At 42.2% G+C, this 17,601-nt stretch overlaps 1 pseudogene; it reads left to right on the forward strand.

Annotated features, from left to right (window-relative positions):
• Positions 1-13,149: 13,149 nt before the first annotated feature.
• Positions 13,150-13,988, forward strand: LOC147427658 (uncharacterized; annotated as a pseudogene).
• Positions 13,989-17,601: the final 3,613 nt, after the last annotated feature.

Below are 17,601 nucleotides of genomic sequence, written 5' to 3' on the forward strand. Positions count from 1 at the left end.
GGCTCAAGTTTGTTCCTAAATTCCTTTGCAATGTGAGTATATGCCTCACAGCCAAAGACTCTGAGATGCTTGTATGAGGGCATTTTGCCTGACCATACCATCTCTGGCACTGAATCCTTCTGCAAAACCTTGCTAGGACATCTATTTACAAGATGAACAGCTGTTGATACAGCTTCAACCCAAAACCCATTTGCTAGCTGTGCATTAGACAACATACTTCTGACCTTCTCTTGTATGGTCCTATTCATCCTCTCAGCAACACCATTTTGAGGAGGATTGTAAGGAGCAGTAAGTTCACGTTTTATACCTTTTGACTCACAAAAGTCCTGAAAGGCCTTTGAAACATACTCTCCACCATTGTCAGTGCGTAAGCATTTAAGCTTCTTGCCACTCTGATTCTCCACAAGTGTCACAAACGTTTTGAAAACACTAAACGCTTCATCCTTGTGCTTGAGAAAGTAAACCCATACTTTCCTCGAGTAATCATCTATAAATGTCATAAAGTAAGAAGCTCCCCCTAGAGATAGGTTAGGCATAGGTCCACACAAATCACTATGAACAAGTGCCAACCGTGTATCTCTTCTACTGCTTCTATGCTTATGTGGCTGCTGTGTTTGCTTACCATACAGACAATGTTCACAGAATTCAAAATCATTAAATGAAAAGCCAGGCAAATAACCAGAACGAGACAAGATTTCCATTCCCTTCTTGGACATATGTCCTAATCGGCTATGCCACAAAGAAACGTTCGGCTGCTCGGTTACATTGATTACATTTTTAGAGACATTTGATACATAAATCATGTAAAGTCCTCCAGACTTTACTCCATGTGCTACTGTCATAGAACCCTTGGATATCTTCCACATGTTCTGTCCAAAAGTGGTGACGTAGCGAGCATCATCAAGTAAACCTGTGTTGATCAAGCTCTTTGTAATTGCGGGAACATGTCTCACATTCTTCAGCGTGAAAGAAGAGCCATTCTGAAACTTCAATTGAACATCTCCAACACCTAAGATCTCACATGTCTGCCCATTGTTTAGCCGAACATGATCTTTAGTTGTCACATAAGAGGTAAACCACTCCTTGTTTGGAGACACATGAAGTGATGCCCCTGAGTCTATAATCCAGTCACTCAGTGCATTTCCATCAGATGCTGTAAGAAGAGCTGATTCCATTGTATTCTTCAAGAAGTAGATGTCTCCTGACACTAGACTGTCATCCTCTGCAACAGTGTTTGTCACATTTATTTCTTGAATCTTCACTGAGGACTTGTTCTTCTCACCATGGTCTTCAGCTTTCTCTTTGCCTTTTTCTGCTTTCCATTCTCTGCAGTCTCTTTTCATGTGACCTTTCTTGCCACAATGGTAGCATTCTATGTCACTCTTGCCTTTAGCACTGCGGGACTTGCTACGAGACTGATTCCTCTTTCCACCTTTGTACTTTTCTTTGGTCCTTCCCCTGACAACTAAGGTTGTTCCTTTGCCTTTGTCCATTGTCTTTCTATTGGTTTCTTCAGTAAGTAGACTTCCTTCTACACTTGCTATGTTTAAACCATCTGGAGGTGCATAATTACTCAAAACTGTGCGAAAAGTGTCCCAACTTTTTGGCAATGTGATCAACAGGAACATAGCTCTAACAGGCTCATCAAACTTGACACCTTGAGCTGACAACTGACTATAGATTGTGTTGAATTCATTCAGATGATTGGACATAGGTGTCCCTTCTTTCATCTTCAAGTCAACAAGCTTCTTAAGCCAGTATACCTGTGAAGCTGCACTCTGCTTCTCATAAAGATCACTCAGCTTTAACCATGCTTGATAAGCCGACATCTCGTCTGCTACATTGAAGTAAACGCTTTCTGCCAAAGTCAGCATAATGGTAGAAAGTGCCAATTCATCCATTTCGCTCCATTCATCTTCGTCCATATCTTCTGGTTTTATCCCCTTGAGCTTTATAGGTTTTATCTACTTCTTTTGTACCAACACGTGCCAAATCTGCTTCTTCCACAATGGGAAATTGGTTCCATCCAGCTTCTTGATATTGTAAAGAGCAGTGTCCTGTGATCCAGCCATAGCTACGCTTCACAGTGGTTTACTTTCCTGGGAAAAATTCGGCAGAGTTTCCCCTGTAAACTGACCTCTGAACCAATATCAACCTGTCAAATGAACCAAGAAAGCTTCAGATTCTGCATCAATTTCGGCAGAGTCTCCTTTGTAAAATGGCTCTGGTGTACTAAAAAACAGACCAAAAAACAGCTCAAAAAACACTGTCTCTCTGACACTGTAAGCTGCGGGTAAACCTGTCCTGCACCTGTACTGTCTCTCACTGTCCTGTCACTTACCTGTAAGCGTAGACTGTGACAATGCCTCAACGGCAGTAAAGCAAAGATGCAATCCCAACTGTCTAACTCACAGTCAATACATCCTAGCTGCCTATCTAAGGGTGCTCGAGGGATCGCTCCAAGACCTGTATCACCGAAAGGATCTCAACATTCGAGAATCCCCCAGCTCAATAAAACCTCACTCGACCCTCAACAAAGGCTGCAATAAATCTGACAGTACATAGACTTCCCACAAAGTCATACATCCACAAATTTCCCACTATATGCTGTAACCGCTGCGGCGGTTGTCTGCTGCGTGACTCACAGCCAGCAAACCCTCAACAAACATACATCATCTCTGACAATACATCCCATGTGGAAGTACCTGCAATGTCAGGATGAAATCTGGAATATCAAGTAGCAAACACAAGCTACCTGATGAACTAGTGGATGTCGCCTACAGTCTGTGTGTAGATGCGCCCGTGTCGTATGTGTAGTTATGATCAAAAGAGAGAGAGAGAGAGAGAGAGAGAGAGAGAGAGAGAGAGAGAGAGAGAGAGAGAGAGATTCGACACAAGCAAAGGCAAAATAACACGCTATTCCTTAATTCCAAAAAAGAAGTCTTTACATAGTTTTGAAAGGTGATATCAACCACACCTTTTGCTCATGAAAACTCCACTAACTGATGGCTGCATGCCTCGAGACTTGTTCTCACGGGCTGACCGAAAAAGGTCTTGAACCCAACACTAACTAGGTGTTATGCTTTTTGTTCCTCTCTCCACCCAAGCACTCTCGTTATGCTCATTAGGAATCTATTCTAATGAAATGCTCACTATGTTCATGTTATTTTCCGCTAAACACAAGTTACTAGGCCATTAAATGTTACATTGGTATCAAAGCACAAGGTTTCTCTTTTCTTGCTCAAGAAGGGAGGTCCTCAAGCTAGCTACAAATGGTTAGTATTATTAATTGCAATTGAGTAAGTGGAATAGGGATTTTTCAGCCTTGCAGTGCACCTGCCTTGGTGCAGATAACGGGGCATTACTGTCGAGAGTTATGGTCTTAATAGTGGAGTCCTATGGGGCTTGCCTACGGCTTAACCACTATTGAGCTATTAGAAGCTTTACAGGAGCCGATGCTGTTTTGGTGTTGAAAGACCCTCTTTTCTATTCCTTGCAATTAATGATATTCGAGCCACGGGTACAATAGCTCGAGTGATTTTCTAAAGGGGTAAAGAGGAGTAGCAACTAGGGCTTGAAGTGCCAAAGTACACCTAAAAAAATTTACACCTAAAAGTTGTTAGAATGGTTGGCAATAGTAAAGAGAGTGAAATTAATGTTGATAGCTTTGATTTTGCTAATGAGCACGCTACTAATGATGCCCCTATGCTTGTTAACTACCTTGTTTCTAGGTTTCAACAGGCCATGGGAAATCCATCTCTCCAAAGTGAAGTGCAATGGCAGCTTCGTACTCATGGGATTATCCAAACTCCCCACCATGACGAGAGAGTACCTAGGAAGCCTCCTTGCGAGACTTCCAAAATAGGCCTCTCTCCGATTCGGGAAGAAGAAGAGGATCCGTACGAAGGGCTCAAAAATTTACTACTTGACGACGCATCTCCTTCCCAAAGGAGAACTCAAGTGCCCCCACCGAAGGAACGAGAAAGAAGTGAGTTTCTTGCCACCTCGGTGGAGATGGCTCCACGAAGACGGAGGGAAAAACGCTCTTCATCACCTCCTAAACGGAGAAGACCATTGCACACTTCTCCAGACCATAAGCAAGAGAAGAAAAAGGCAAGAAAGAGGTTACCCTCTTCTCCATCTTCTTCATCCTCTTCCTCTTATGAAGAAAGTGATGGGGCAGACAAGGAGGACTAAGGCAAGAAAAAGGCGAGAAAGAGGTCACCCTCTTCTCCATCTTCCTCAAATTCTTCATCTTCTGAAGAAAGCGATGGTGCAACTTTTGAACCATAAAAAAGAAGAGGCCATAGGAAATCGTATGCCGCATGGAAGAGGTCGTCGAAGCTCAAGAAGTTCAAAGAGGGAGGAAAGAGCATCTCTTTCCTCACCTACAATGGCACCTTTGGTGCTACAGACAAAGTCTTGGCCTTTGTCCAACAATTTGATGCGGCGTTTGGAGATGAGGACTTCATGGAGTCCTCTAAGCTATGCCATGTAGCTATGCACTTTCAAAAGTCCGCTAGGCAATGGTGGTCTAGCCTATGGGCCAGCCTATGGGCCAACAGTGAAGCCCCACAAACATGAAAATATTTAAGAGCTTCCATTATGAAGCAGTTTTTTGCCATCGATGCCGAAGACAAAGTACTCACCGAATGGTGAAGCTTGAAGCTCTCTCCCTACGAATCCATTCACAAATATGTAGACAAGTTTTAGGACTTACATCTCAAAGACACAGTCTTCAAAAAGATGGATTTTGGAGAGCAGAAACAACATTTTTGTGCGAGCTTAACTGAAGAAATGACGAAATGTGTCAACTCCCAAAGGGTACGCACCATATCTGCGGTTATACACCATACTATGGTGGCTTCTTGAATCAATTTCCAAACAGGGGCTAAGAGAAATTGTAAGGCCACAGAAAACAAGGGTTCTAATGAGCCTAAGGGGAAGGACAATGTCCAAAAGTCTCCTAAGGGCACTTCCAATAACAACAAAGCTAAGGAGAAGGGACTTTACAAAGGCAAAAACAAACTCTCTCCTGAAGATCTTGAGTGTTATCGCAAGTATAACCGTTGTTTCAAGTGCAGCAAGCAAGGGAATGCGTATCACGCTTGTCCCCAAAAAAACACCCGCCATGAGCCTCCTAGAGCTACCTTGGTCAAAATCCAAGAAGAGGAAGCTCACTACAAATGATCTCCTCTATGCCATGCTTGCGGAAAGGTAAGAGAACATGATGCTTTTATTCTCTTTGACCCTGGTTCTACTCACAATTTATATCCACATAGTTTTAAGGGGCAAGAAGCTTCAGTCACTCCCTTAATTGGGAAATTGAGGCTTCATGTCCAAAGCTATGTGGACAAAGAGGACTTCTTTGTCTCTCCTCTCAAGCACGAGGATGTAATCCTAGGGGCACCATGGTTTGATCGCATGGCTGCCAATGTTAAATTCCCTGAAAGGAAAATTTACTTTAAGTACAGGGAAACAGATATGTACATAGGTGCCAAAGAGATGGGTAACACCATACCCATTGTACATATGCAAGCTTTCAATAAGTCAATAAAAGAGCTCTATTCCGTGTACATGATTTTTGTTAAAGATTCTCAAAATGAACCTAATTCTTTAGCAAAAGAAAATATAAATAATCACAAGAAACTAGAGTTATCCAATTTTCTCAAGGGGTTTCAAGATGTCTTTATTGACGACATCCCTTGTGAACTACCTCCTAAACAAGGCAATGATGACCATGCAATTGAACTTCTCCAGGAAGTTCAGCGCCTAATAAACCTCCTTATAGAGTTTCTCAAGCTCAACAAGAGGAGATTATGTGGCAAGTGCATGAGTTAGTTGAGAAAGATATGGTTAGGCCTAGCTCATCTCCATATTGCTTACCTGAGTTATTACTGCAAAAGAAAGAAGGCACATATCGTATGTGTGTCAACTATAGAGCATTAAATAGGATCTCTATAAAAAATAGGCTTCCTGTTCCACGGGTAGGAGACCTATTTGATAAGCTACAAGGATTGACCTAAAAAACGGCTACCATCAAATAAGGATAGTTTATCAAGACATTGTAAAGACCGCATTTTGCACCACGTTTGGTCTTTACAAATACATTGTCATGCCTTTTTTCTTGACCAATGCACCAGCCACATTCAACTGCTTGATGGAGAAGCTATTCAGGCCTCATTGAACCTTTACTAGAGTGTTCTTTGATGATATTATCATCTACTATAATTCACTGGACAAACACAAGCAACACCTCCAGGTAATATTTCAAGTTTTAAAAGAGAATAAACTTTAGGTTAGTCGAAAGAAAAGTGAGTTTTTCTTACAAGAGATTCAGTATTTAGGATGGCCTAATCCAAGGAATCTTCATGAACTAAGAAGCTTTATAGGTACATGTGCATACTATAGACGCTTCATAGAAAAGTTCTCAGAAATCGCAAGACCATTACATTACCTGACAAAGAAAAACGTTACGTATACATGGTCTGCCAAGGAGAACAATGCTTTCAAAAAGCTTATCTCTCAACCTGTGCTTACACCGCCGGTTCTCTCAAAGCCATTTGAGGTCCAATGTGACGCTTGTGGTGATTGCCTTGGAGTTGTTTTGCTCCAAGAAGGGCACGCCATAGCCTACGAAAGTCGAAGGCTCGACTCTGTTGAGCAAGCTCTAGGCATATATGAAAAGGAACTCCTCACAGTTCTACATGCCTTAGACTCATGGAAGCACTATCTATTGGGGACTCCTTTCATTCTGCAAGACGAATCACCAAAGCTGTAAGTACTTCATGACGCAGACCAAGCTCTCCGCCAAACAAATGAGGTGGGAAAATTTCCTTTTGCAATTTCATTTTGATATTGCTCACATTGTTGGCAAGCATAATCAAGTAGCCGATGCACTCTCAAGACGGCCGAGAGTGAATGCGATTTCCATAGCAACTCACAATGATCTATCTTCTATGATAGATGAGTATGCTATTGATCCCGATTTTAGAGATGTGATTTCAGCCCTTGCACTAGGGAAGAAAGAGGAACCATTTTCTTTACAAGATGGGTATCTTCTCTATGGTAATACACTATGCGTTACCAACTCACTACGTGAGAAAGTAATGTATGAATCTCATGCTCCTCCTTATGCGGGGCATAGAGGATTCGGTCTACCCTAAAAGGGAATTGAAACATGTTTCTATTGGCCTACCATGAAAGCAAACATACAAGAGTATGTTTCTAAATGTGTGGTATGCCAGAAGATGAAGTTTGATAGAGGGAAGCAACCTGGATTGCTTCAAACTTTTCCAATCCCTAATTCACCATGGGAGAGCATATCCATGGATTTTATCTTTGGATTGCCTAAGTCTATCCATGGGAATACGGGAATATGGACGATAGTAGACAGGTTTAGTAAAAAAGCTCATTTTATACCTGTCAAAAAGACTATCAAAGCCCATCAAATGGCAACCCTCTTCATTTCACAAATTTTCAAGTACCATGGCTTGCCAATGTTCATAGTGTCGGATAGAGATCCTAGAATGACTAGTAATTTCTAGAAGGGTCTCTTTGAAAATTTAGGGACAAGGCTAAACTTCTCTTCGGTCTATCACCCGCAAATGGATGGCCAAAGTGAAATAGCTAACCTAACAATTCTTGATCTACTAAAAGCCTATGTAACAGAAGTAGATCAAAGATCCCAATGGGAGAAGTACTTACCCTTAGTGGAGTATGCCTACAATAACACTGTACATACTTCCACGGGAAAAGCACCTTTCTAGGTAATTGAGGGAAGATAAAAAAGTCCCCTGCTACTTAAGGTACACGGAAAGATCTTCGTGGCAGATGAGTATAGCCGAGACTTACAAGAATCTTTCCAAAATATTAAGGATGCTATCTCCATCTCACAGCAAAGGCAAAAGGTTGCTGCTGATAAGCACAGAAGAGCCCAAGCCTTTAAAGAAAATGATTGGGTGTTACTTCAATTTCCCAAGGCTCGATTAAGGCACACGATGGGCAAGAATCCTATGGGACACCAAAAGTACTATGCTAAATTAGCAAAAAGGTACTATGGTCCCTTCCAAATTTTTAGACCAATCAATGAGATGGCCTATCAACTCAAGTTGCCCGGCCATTGGCTCATACACAATGTTTTTCATGTCAGCCTACTTAAGCCTGACAAAGGAGAGCCACCTCAAGAAACAACTATTGAAGACCCATCAGAGATCAAGGACCAAGAAGAGGTGCTGCAACCCAAGTCCATTCTCTGACATGAAGACAAGGTATTAAGAGGTGGTAAGATTATCCGACAATATCTTATTAAGTTTAAGAATTATCCTTTTGAAGATGCTAGATGGATGCAAGGCATACAATTAAAGGATAGCCTAAACCTTGTCAATGCTTACAATGCTTCCCTAGAGTAAGCAAATGTACAAATGTTTAAAATGAACAAATTTTTTGTTTTATAAGACTCTCTTTTTCTTTATTGTGCACAAATGTGAAGTAGTATGCATGCTTAGAATCAAGTTTGCGAAGACGACGTCTCCCAAACACCAAGTAGAGATTGCCACTATACCATGGAAGATTGATAGGACTAATGTGCAGACATGCTTGTGGCAGCCTTAGGCTCTCAAGTGCCAAATGGATTAGTCATCCATTCTGGAACGATGTCGTAGGTAACATAGGAATCCTCTACCCGCTAGAAAAAGGACTAATGAATAGGCTTTATCTTCTCTACCCCATAGTCGACGACGACTATGATTTCAAGAGGGAGGTAATGTCATAATAACTAATATCTAATTCTCCCAAATGATTTTCTCATGTTAAACTGATCATTTAATATGGGGAAGTGCCAGGGGAGAAAAAGCTAGAATATTGGTTAAGCTGGCAGACTAGCCACAGTAAGGATCCTAAGGACGGAAAATAGGGATCCAAAGGGGGGGCCATCTGCAAAAGATTAATGTGCAACAATGGGCTCCAAAGACCTTAGGGTTCAGCCCATTAAGACTTCCAAAATGCTAAGGTTCCAAAATTCAAAGGTAAGTCCAAATGGTCAAGCTTAGTGGAATTGGATGCTTTTTGCGTGTATAAAAAGTCTTCAAGTGGTGCTAAATTGATGGGGGCGAGCCCTTTTAGTAGGGGATGAGAGAGAAAACACACACACATACTCATGCAAGTCTCTTTACACAAAGGGAATAAGGGACACATGTCAGCTCCCTAGCCCAGTTGCCCCAAGGTGCACTCAAATCCTATTGGATGGCCATAGAGGTGGAGCAATGAGAATTAGGCTAGAGTACTTTTAGTTTAATTCATTTAAAAACACTCGATAAAAGAACCAATAAGAATTAAGCTCTCTAGAAGACTATTGGGCAGTCTCCCAAGGGGCAATGAGCATTTAACAGCCCAATGGCTTGCCTAATTCCTTTTGGCCAGTAGACAAAGGGGTTCCAATGAGAGTTTAGTTGCATTATTTACTTACCTAAATCTCTCACAAAAGGGGAAAGGGGGACACATGTCACAAGGCTATCACTTATGCCTCTTAATTCCTATTGGCTAAGCTTGGAAAGGTCCAATGGGAAGCCAACACGAGGAATTAGCAGGAGGGGTCGATCAAGATGAGAAAGGGGGCTGATTTGTGAAGGCATTATCACTTACACACTTACGCAAGCTCATGGCGAAGGAAGAAGACTCTCTCTCTCTCTCTCCTTCTCAAGCTTTAATGGAAAGCTCATCATCTACTCCAAGCTTGTGAGAAGGGAGGCCTACACCAACAACTCTTGGCTTTGTGATGCAAATCCAACCAAAATCCAAGCTTCAATGCATGCTCATCTCCTCTACCATGCTAATTACTAGGCTATGCTATGATAATATGAGTGATTATGTGAGGAGATATACATCTTTCTCGTAAGACTAGTCCTTCTTCCTCTCAATCTACTTTCATACCCCACTAGCTCTCACCATCTTCGAAGGTGTGTGAGGTCTTGGGTCTGAGACCGTGATAAATTGATGTTGTGTTTTATAAGTGTTTCCTTAGTGCTTGAAGCTTCCATCTTCATTGCACTAGCTAGTTTTTGAAGGAACACAAAGAATTGTATTGTAAAATATATCCCTTGATGGGGGAAACATATAATACAAAGACTTTTGGAGGACAGACAGACTCCATGTAAATTCGGTCCTCAACTGTTGTCAATAGCTTAATTTCTCTCTCTTTTGAAGTATTGTTCATGCCTATCTAACTAGGTGTTATGATTTTTGTTGCTCTCTCCACCCAAGCACTCTTGTTATGCTCATTAGGAATCTATTCTAATGAAATGCTCACCATGTTCATGTTATTTTCCCTACACACAAGTTACTAGGCATTAAATGTTACATATTTGTATGCCCTCTGGCAGGTCGCCTCGCAGGTCCATGGCACAATTTTGCATGTCTCCAACAATACTGAAGAGAAGGTGTTGCACATTGCCAATATTGACACCCTCAAAATTTTAGGCTATTGAGTGAACCTTTTTAGAGAGCAAGGATTGCAAGCGCCGCTCATCTCGCAAGGTTGGTGTTATGTCGTCCAACATGAGGGCGTCCCGCACTAGTTGTGTGCATAACCGCTTCTTCAATTGCAGTATTTGCTCGGGAAGCATTTTACCTACAAGCAGTGAAATGACGTTACGATGGGTCGATGAGAGCATTTACCACTTTTGAGTTCAAACATGAAGGTAGATTTTTTGCAGCAATGGAAAGTATTGTACCGATAGGGAGGAGGGAATGAAAATCAACAAATTATTATCTATAATCATATTTTTTTGATGAAATCAAAAATTTCATAAAGCAGTGCAATATGCTGGGTTGAGATCCATGCTTGTAACCTGACAGGGAGCCTTTACATACGATCTAACAGAAAGCGCAATTGTTTTACATGGGATAGCACGTGAAGTGCAACAACTAATGGGAATCGTGCTCCTACAATGTGGCATAACAAAAAGTGGCTCGGTTAAGCGCGACGACATGGGGGACCAAATTGCTTAGCCAATGTTGGAGTACGTGAGGTGATCTTTGCAGTGGGTAGGTTACGCCATGGAATTGTGTAAGATGATGGCATTCAAAAAAGAGAGGATGATCAAACTGTATATGAATGGGAGTCCACGACATTTTCAATAAAAAAGACGATTGATGCCGATGCGATCAGGTTTTTGGAGAGTTATACAATTTATGACGGGAGAAATTTCAAACGAGAGGAAGGCTAATGTGTACGCAAATGGGAGACCTTGGCATTTCCAATCAAAAAGACGATTCATGTCGATGCCATTAAGTTTATGGAGAGTTATACATGCCTCTACATCTACTCTACAATATAAATAAATTCAATTTTATAGTTTAGGACGGGGGCATTTACAATGAGACGACGACCACAATGTATGTGAATGGGAGATGACGACATTGCAATCTAAAAGACGATGGATGTTGAAGTAATCAGGTTTCTGGAGAGTCATACATGCCTTCACATCTACTCAACAACATAAGTGAAGTTCAATTTTTAGCTTAATACCCTTAACTGATATGCATACAACAACGACCACTAATCTTGCAACAAAAAATTCACAGTACTGAAGAATAGACTAGCAAGCAACAACGACATCACAATATTGCACAATAGACAAGCACTTTAGACCACCGAATAATGACAGAGTTTCAAGGAAATATGCCATGTTCAGAAAAGAGAATGCAAACGTTATGAGTTCATTGAGAATAGGGAATTATTTGTTGCAATATACTGTACAACAGGGAACAATGCACGTGCAAAATGCTAGAGTTTTTTGGAGGAAGATAGTGCACGGAATGCTTGGGTATTGTGGGAAAAACAAGAAAAACCATACATAAGTATGGTGTGGAGCTGGCACAGTTCTCCACATTGTTTCTAATATCATAGGGAATGTGCCCTTCCCCCATTGCTTTTATCCCATTCCATGTTGAAGGGGGACTTATGCTTTTCCTCTAGTGTTAGAGAGACTAGTTTTTTCTTGTAAAATCAAGATAATGATGACAAGTTGTTACCTTTGCTTTCTTGCATCTGATTCAAGGAACACTGGAAAGTGGCATGAGAAGAGCAGGTATGCATGTATTATTGTTGATATGCACAGAGCAAGATTCAAGGTAGGGTTTCTATTTCACAACTTTCAATCAAAGCGGCAAGTGACTCGGTAGCTTTGTGGGCATCACGACTCCGAGATAAGGCGATGAAAACACATATGGCCAACGCTATGACAAATGTCGAATCGACTATGACTCTTTCTTTGCAAGAATCTTACAGCTTGGCTACTTTGTCTATGTCTTTCCAACATTCATAGTGTTTCTTTTCAATATTCATAGCTATTTATAATTTTTCTCAATTTTTCTTCCTATTTATAAGGCAAAAATTTGAGATCTCTTGCAAATAGTACACATCTCTCTCTCTCTCTCTCTCTCTCTCTCTCTCTCTCTCTCTCTCTCTCTCTCTCTCTCTCTCTCTCTCTCTCTCTCTCTCTCTCTCTCTCTCTCTCTCTCTCTCTCTCTCTCTCTCTCTCTCTCTCTCTCTCTCGCCACAGCCTTAGCTCCGCCCCTGCCCCCCTTCGCCACCTAGTAGGCCAAAGCTCGTCCGCTTCTGCACGCTCTCCCTGTGCGCTTATAAATATTCATAGCTACTTGTAATTTATATCAATTTTTTTCCTATTTATAAGGTAAAAATTTGAGATCTCTTGCAAATAGTACACATCTCTCTCTCTCTCTCTCTCTCTCTCTCTCTCTCTCTCTCTCTCTCTCTCTCTCTCTCTCACCACAGCGTTAGCTCTGCCCCTGCCCCCCTTCGCCACCCTGCAGGCCAAAGCTCGTCCGCTTTTGCACGCTCTCTATGTGCGCTATTTCAACCCGGGTCACACCGCCGTCCCATGGCTCCTCACCCAGTGCCGTCACCATCGTCCGGCCCAGCTGCCGTCCCATGGCTCCTCTCTGTACCTACTACTCCAGCCCAGCCACCGTCCCACGGCTCCTCACCCATTGTCGTTTCATTATCCTAACCTAACCTAAGCGACCCTTCCCACAGGAGGGGAGAAAAAAAAGTGTGCTTCGACTGCAAGGAAAAATACAAAAGAAAAAATATGCGCCCTCGACTGGGAGAAAAATCTCGGACCTACGATGCAACGAGGAGGCTCTCTATCTTCAATCAAGCCAACACGTCTCTTCGTGCCCACGCCACAGGTGGATCCGATGGACCGCCTTCACTCTCAAACTCGAAGCTCAAGGATGAGAGCGTAGAGCTCAAGGTGCATCTTGCAGCCCTTGAGGCACGTTTCCCCTCCTTGAGTCTCAAAAGCAAGATGATAGCGAGCACCATCTCGCCAAAGCAAAGGAAGTCGAAAACACCTTCACCGCAAGCATGGCCAAACTTGCTACAAAAGTCCAAGAAGCAACCATTGCGGTCTCCTCCAAAGTAGAAGAGTGCATGCAAGAATGCCACGGCCGGGAAGGACTAGCACTATTTGTTCATATCGGCGCCCTGTCCTCTACTTGGTGGGGAGAGAACGATGATTACACTTCAACCCTAGTGAAACTCAACCAAGCCATCCACCCAACCGAGTTTGACCCCAACACAATTGAGAAGGTTCACCATGACAACTGCACCAACCAAGGCATCTTGGTCTTCAAAACTAAAGAGGCGCGCATAACACTTCTACAACAAGCACGACCCCTCAAGGGCACCACAATATGGATAAGCGAGGCCTTGACACCTGCACAACTTAAAGTCAAGAAACAAGAACTCCAAAAGATTTGAGCAGCCAGCAAATGGGCCATCTATTAAGGTGGCAAAGCCATTATCAAAGAATTTCGGTCTCCAAAAACCCCCAAGCCAGCTTCCCCTTCTCCCTCCCCTAAGTGACATATGTCACAAATTTTGTTGTATCCACATTAGCAATGATTCTCCATGTACTCCTCTAGTAAGAGGTCCAACCATGTATGTCTTCTTGGTCCCATAGGTCATATCTGACCTCTAAGGACGATAATGAATCTCTCTCTCTCTCTCTCTCTCTCTCTCTCTCTCTCTCTCTCTCTCTCTCTCTCCACATACACATGCACAGATACATTGCCCACCATAGTGAGAGCCATTGAGCTCGGGAGATCTAGGCGCTCGAGTCTACAACATCCACAACCTTGGTACATAGCTTACACCCCCCTTGATTTGGCTTTTTGCAAACGCAAGTTTTCTCTTCATTAGGAAATTTCAGAGGTCATTTGGAGGGCCATATGAAGAGAGAGAAAAATAGAGCGCGTCCAATGAGCATGAAGGCTACGTTACGTAGGAAAGTACGTGGAAAGACTCAAAAAATAGGAAAATAGCATAAAACTTTCACGAAACTAGGATTGTAGCATAGTAATTTCCTTCCTTTTACCGAGCTTTTAGGTGCTTGCATGTGGTCCCACTTCTGATATTCTCTTATGGTCATTAACGTACTGGAGGGTGACCATTAAGCCCGCACAAGATATTGGAATTCTAAAACACTTTCCCTCCATTAGAATGCTTTCAAAGTGAATCTCCCTCCACTAAAGCTTTTCTCTGAGAGCTATGGCGTCCACGTCTTCTCGCCCAAGAGCCTCCAGGTGTTTACTGTCTCTCACACCAACAACCAACAACTGCACTTTGCCTAGAAGGCCAAGTAGTAGCATATCCTCAATTACAATACCAGCTTCAATAAGTGCAGAGAACCAATGGGTTGGACAAAGGATAAACAAAGGTTCATGGGTCCTCATGCAACCAAGAAGACCCAAGAGGTCTAGTGGTATCAACGTTTACCGCTCAGCATGGAAGGCCAGGGTGTTGGATTTCAAAGTTGAAATCGGCAAAAGATCTGTAAAGGAAGTTCTTGTTCAGCATGTGTTTACCCATCCAGAGGTGATAGCAAATGGTGGAAATGTATCAGATATACATCAACCACGTTGCAATTGTAAGTACTCTTAACATGTGAACTTACTGATACTCTCATTATAACTTTTCTTATATATTTTTCAATGTTTCTCCCGCTTGTTATGAGTAATGTCTCCATTCTTCACAGCTCAATTACATTAGATTTGTCATTTGTACTTATTGATACTCTTAGTTTAACTCTTCTTATATATATTGCAGATGTTTATCCCTCTTCTTATGAGCAATGGGAGCCTGTGGAGTGCATAATAGGCCTCTTCCATGTTGTTCATGCCCACATTGGTTCTCTACAGTACTCAGAGAGGAGCAGCAAAAGACTGGCTGATGAGGGAATCTTTTTTTATGACCACTTCTACCAACTCAGCTCAGGGAATAAGAATGGAATGTTGGTGAAAGTGCCTCTACCAACCGATTGGAACACTGTGGACTGGCCAGTTCCCGAGGAAACAATGGTGGAGGCAATGCGAAGTAAGGTCTACAAGGATATACAAAGGTCTCTACGTAGCTCTATTCCTACCAAACTGGTTAGAATTGCAAACTTTTGTCCTGTTGCACTCTTCATAGAGCTGTTTCATAGCTACAACATCCGAGTTACAAAAACTATGTTCATGTGCAAGTCATTTCAGCAGTCATCCTGTGACAAACTTCTTGACAAAGGATGGTATGCAAAGGAAGAGATTGGTTTACGGTGCGAGGTCGCGCTTGATACTCTAGTTGTCAAGTACATGATTGCAAGCCAATCACTGTTACTCTCATTTTGGTATATGCGATCACAAATGCTAAACGGTAAGTACATTCCTATGGACCAGGTTTCTGCAGGTTTGGAAGATAATCCTACTGTGGATGTGGAAGTGATTGATAAAGAGCATGGCCTACTATTGGTGGTTACAATAAGGGAGCTATGCAGTCTTCAGCATTTGCGAAATGACATCATTGAAGAGTCAATGGACAAGGACCTATCAGATTTTTCCTTTTTCCTAGCTGGCCGTAAGGTGATGCGGCGAAGGGAAAAAGATATTTTGTGCAAAGAGTTGGATGGTCGGGTTGAAGTAGTGTCAATGTAACAGATATTCTTGTGAACCCAAGTGTATACAAATGACTTTCAAGACATGAAGTTTATTGATCTCATTTTTCAATTGTGCCCTGTGAAAAAGTGTGCTTGAAATACATTTCTTTACCACGTCAAATCTCTCTCTCTCTCTCTCTCTCTCTCTCTATATATATATATATATGTTAGACAAGACAAAGACATGATAGAAGAATCATCTTAATTCATTAGAAAGTACAAACTCGTCCGTGAACAATGGACTGAGATACAATTTCTGTAAGTATGGAATCAGAATGTCTTCAAGGTAAAAATCGAAGGAATGCCCCTCGAAAGAAGGTGGTGAGACAGTTGTTCCCGGCGGATTTAGTTCTCCCTTTTCAGGAGTATCATCAATTAGTAGTGTATTAGTTGCATCAAAGGGTACACCGATTTGGCTAAACGGTTTGTACAAAAGAGGTAAGTCTGGTTTTTTAGGGTGGTAGTGGCCCTCAACGGTAACGCATTTTCTCTAATCATACAAAAAGGCAAAATCTGACGTGTGAGCTTGGCATACACTGCAAACTATTGCAACTAGTGGCGACAAGTTTTGCCTTTGCATTGAAGACCATATGGCAACTCTGAAGCGCGGAAGAAGAAACTGAATAAATTCCTTGGTTCCTGGACGAACCACGACTCGACAAGTTCCCATCCGAAACGTTTGCAAATCCTCAAAGGGTCCTCTGTCACCGAGAGGCACCCGCATCAGCAGCAATCCATTGACGTCCAAGATAATCAACCTCTGTAAAAGTTGACAAGTACATATAAGTAGTTAGAAGCTGAACATATTTTGCCATCCTTGAATAGACATTACCGGAACAACCGTATCTACAGGTAGCAAGGGTCCATACTGGGTCTCTGTAGTGTTCATGTCGTTGTTGCTCTCCTCCGCTTTATCTTCATAGTCATCATTCACATCTTCATCAGGGGTCTCCCCCATGGCTCTTTCTGCCTCATTCAAGGTTTCTTCCAAGGTCTTTTCGTCTCCCTCGGTTGATCGGCTTGCCTCATACATCCTTGCCTGATCCATATCATTTTGCTCATCCCTAGGCCTGCTTTCCTCATCCATATCCTTTTGCTCATCTATAGGCCTGCTTTCCTCATCTTGGGTTTCAGCCATAGGCTCTTTTGGCTCCTCCACTGGCTGACTTGGCTCTTTCATTGTCTCCTCCGGTTGTACCTTAGCACCTTCCATATGCTCATTTGACCTTTCCTCATCCTCGGCTCTTTCATCTTCTGCTGATATGACCCCCTCGGCCCGTTGTGATTCCACTGTATTGGATGTAGGGGTTTGTCGTGGTGGCACGCCATGTTTTGTAAGATCAATAGTGCGCTCATCCAAGCCGCTATCTTCAAGCTCTCTAGGGCTAGACATAGTAAGCAGGTGTTGTATTAAACTTACCCGGTATCTTTGCAAATAATCATATGTGTAGTTTTTTAAAGCACTCTGCAAAATTGAAAGACCACATGGTGAGAATTCTTTTATAGACTAAACCAAAACTAACTGAATGCATTGCCAAATGGGTACCTTAGTCATGAAAGGTTTTAATGCAAAGTAGCTTTGCAGGACATATTCTGCATGGAG

Source organism: Adiantum capillus-veneris, chromosome 23, assembly GCF_014529385.1.
Source record: "Adiantum capillus-veneris isolate H3 chromosome 23, ASM1452938v2, whole genome shotgun sequence".
Classification (NCBI taxonomy): Eukaryota; Viridiplantae; Streptophyta; class Polypodiopsida; order Polypodiales; family Pteridaceae; genus Adiantum; species Adiantum capillus-veneris.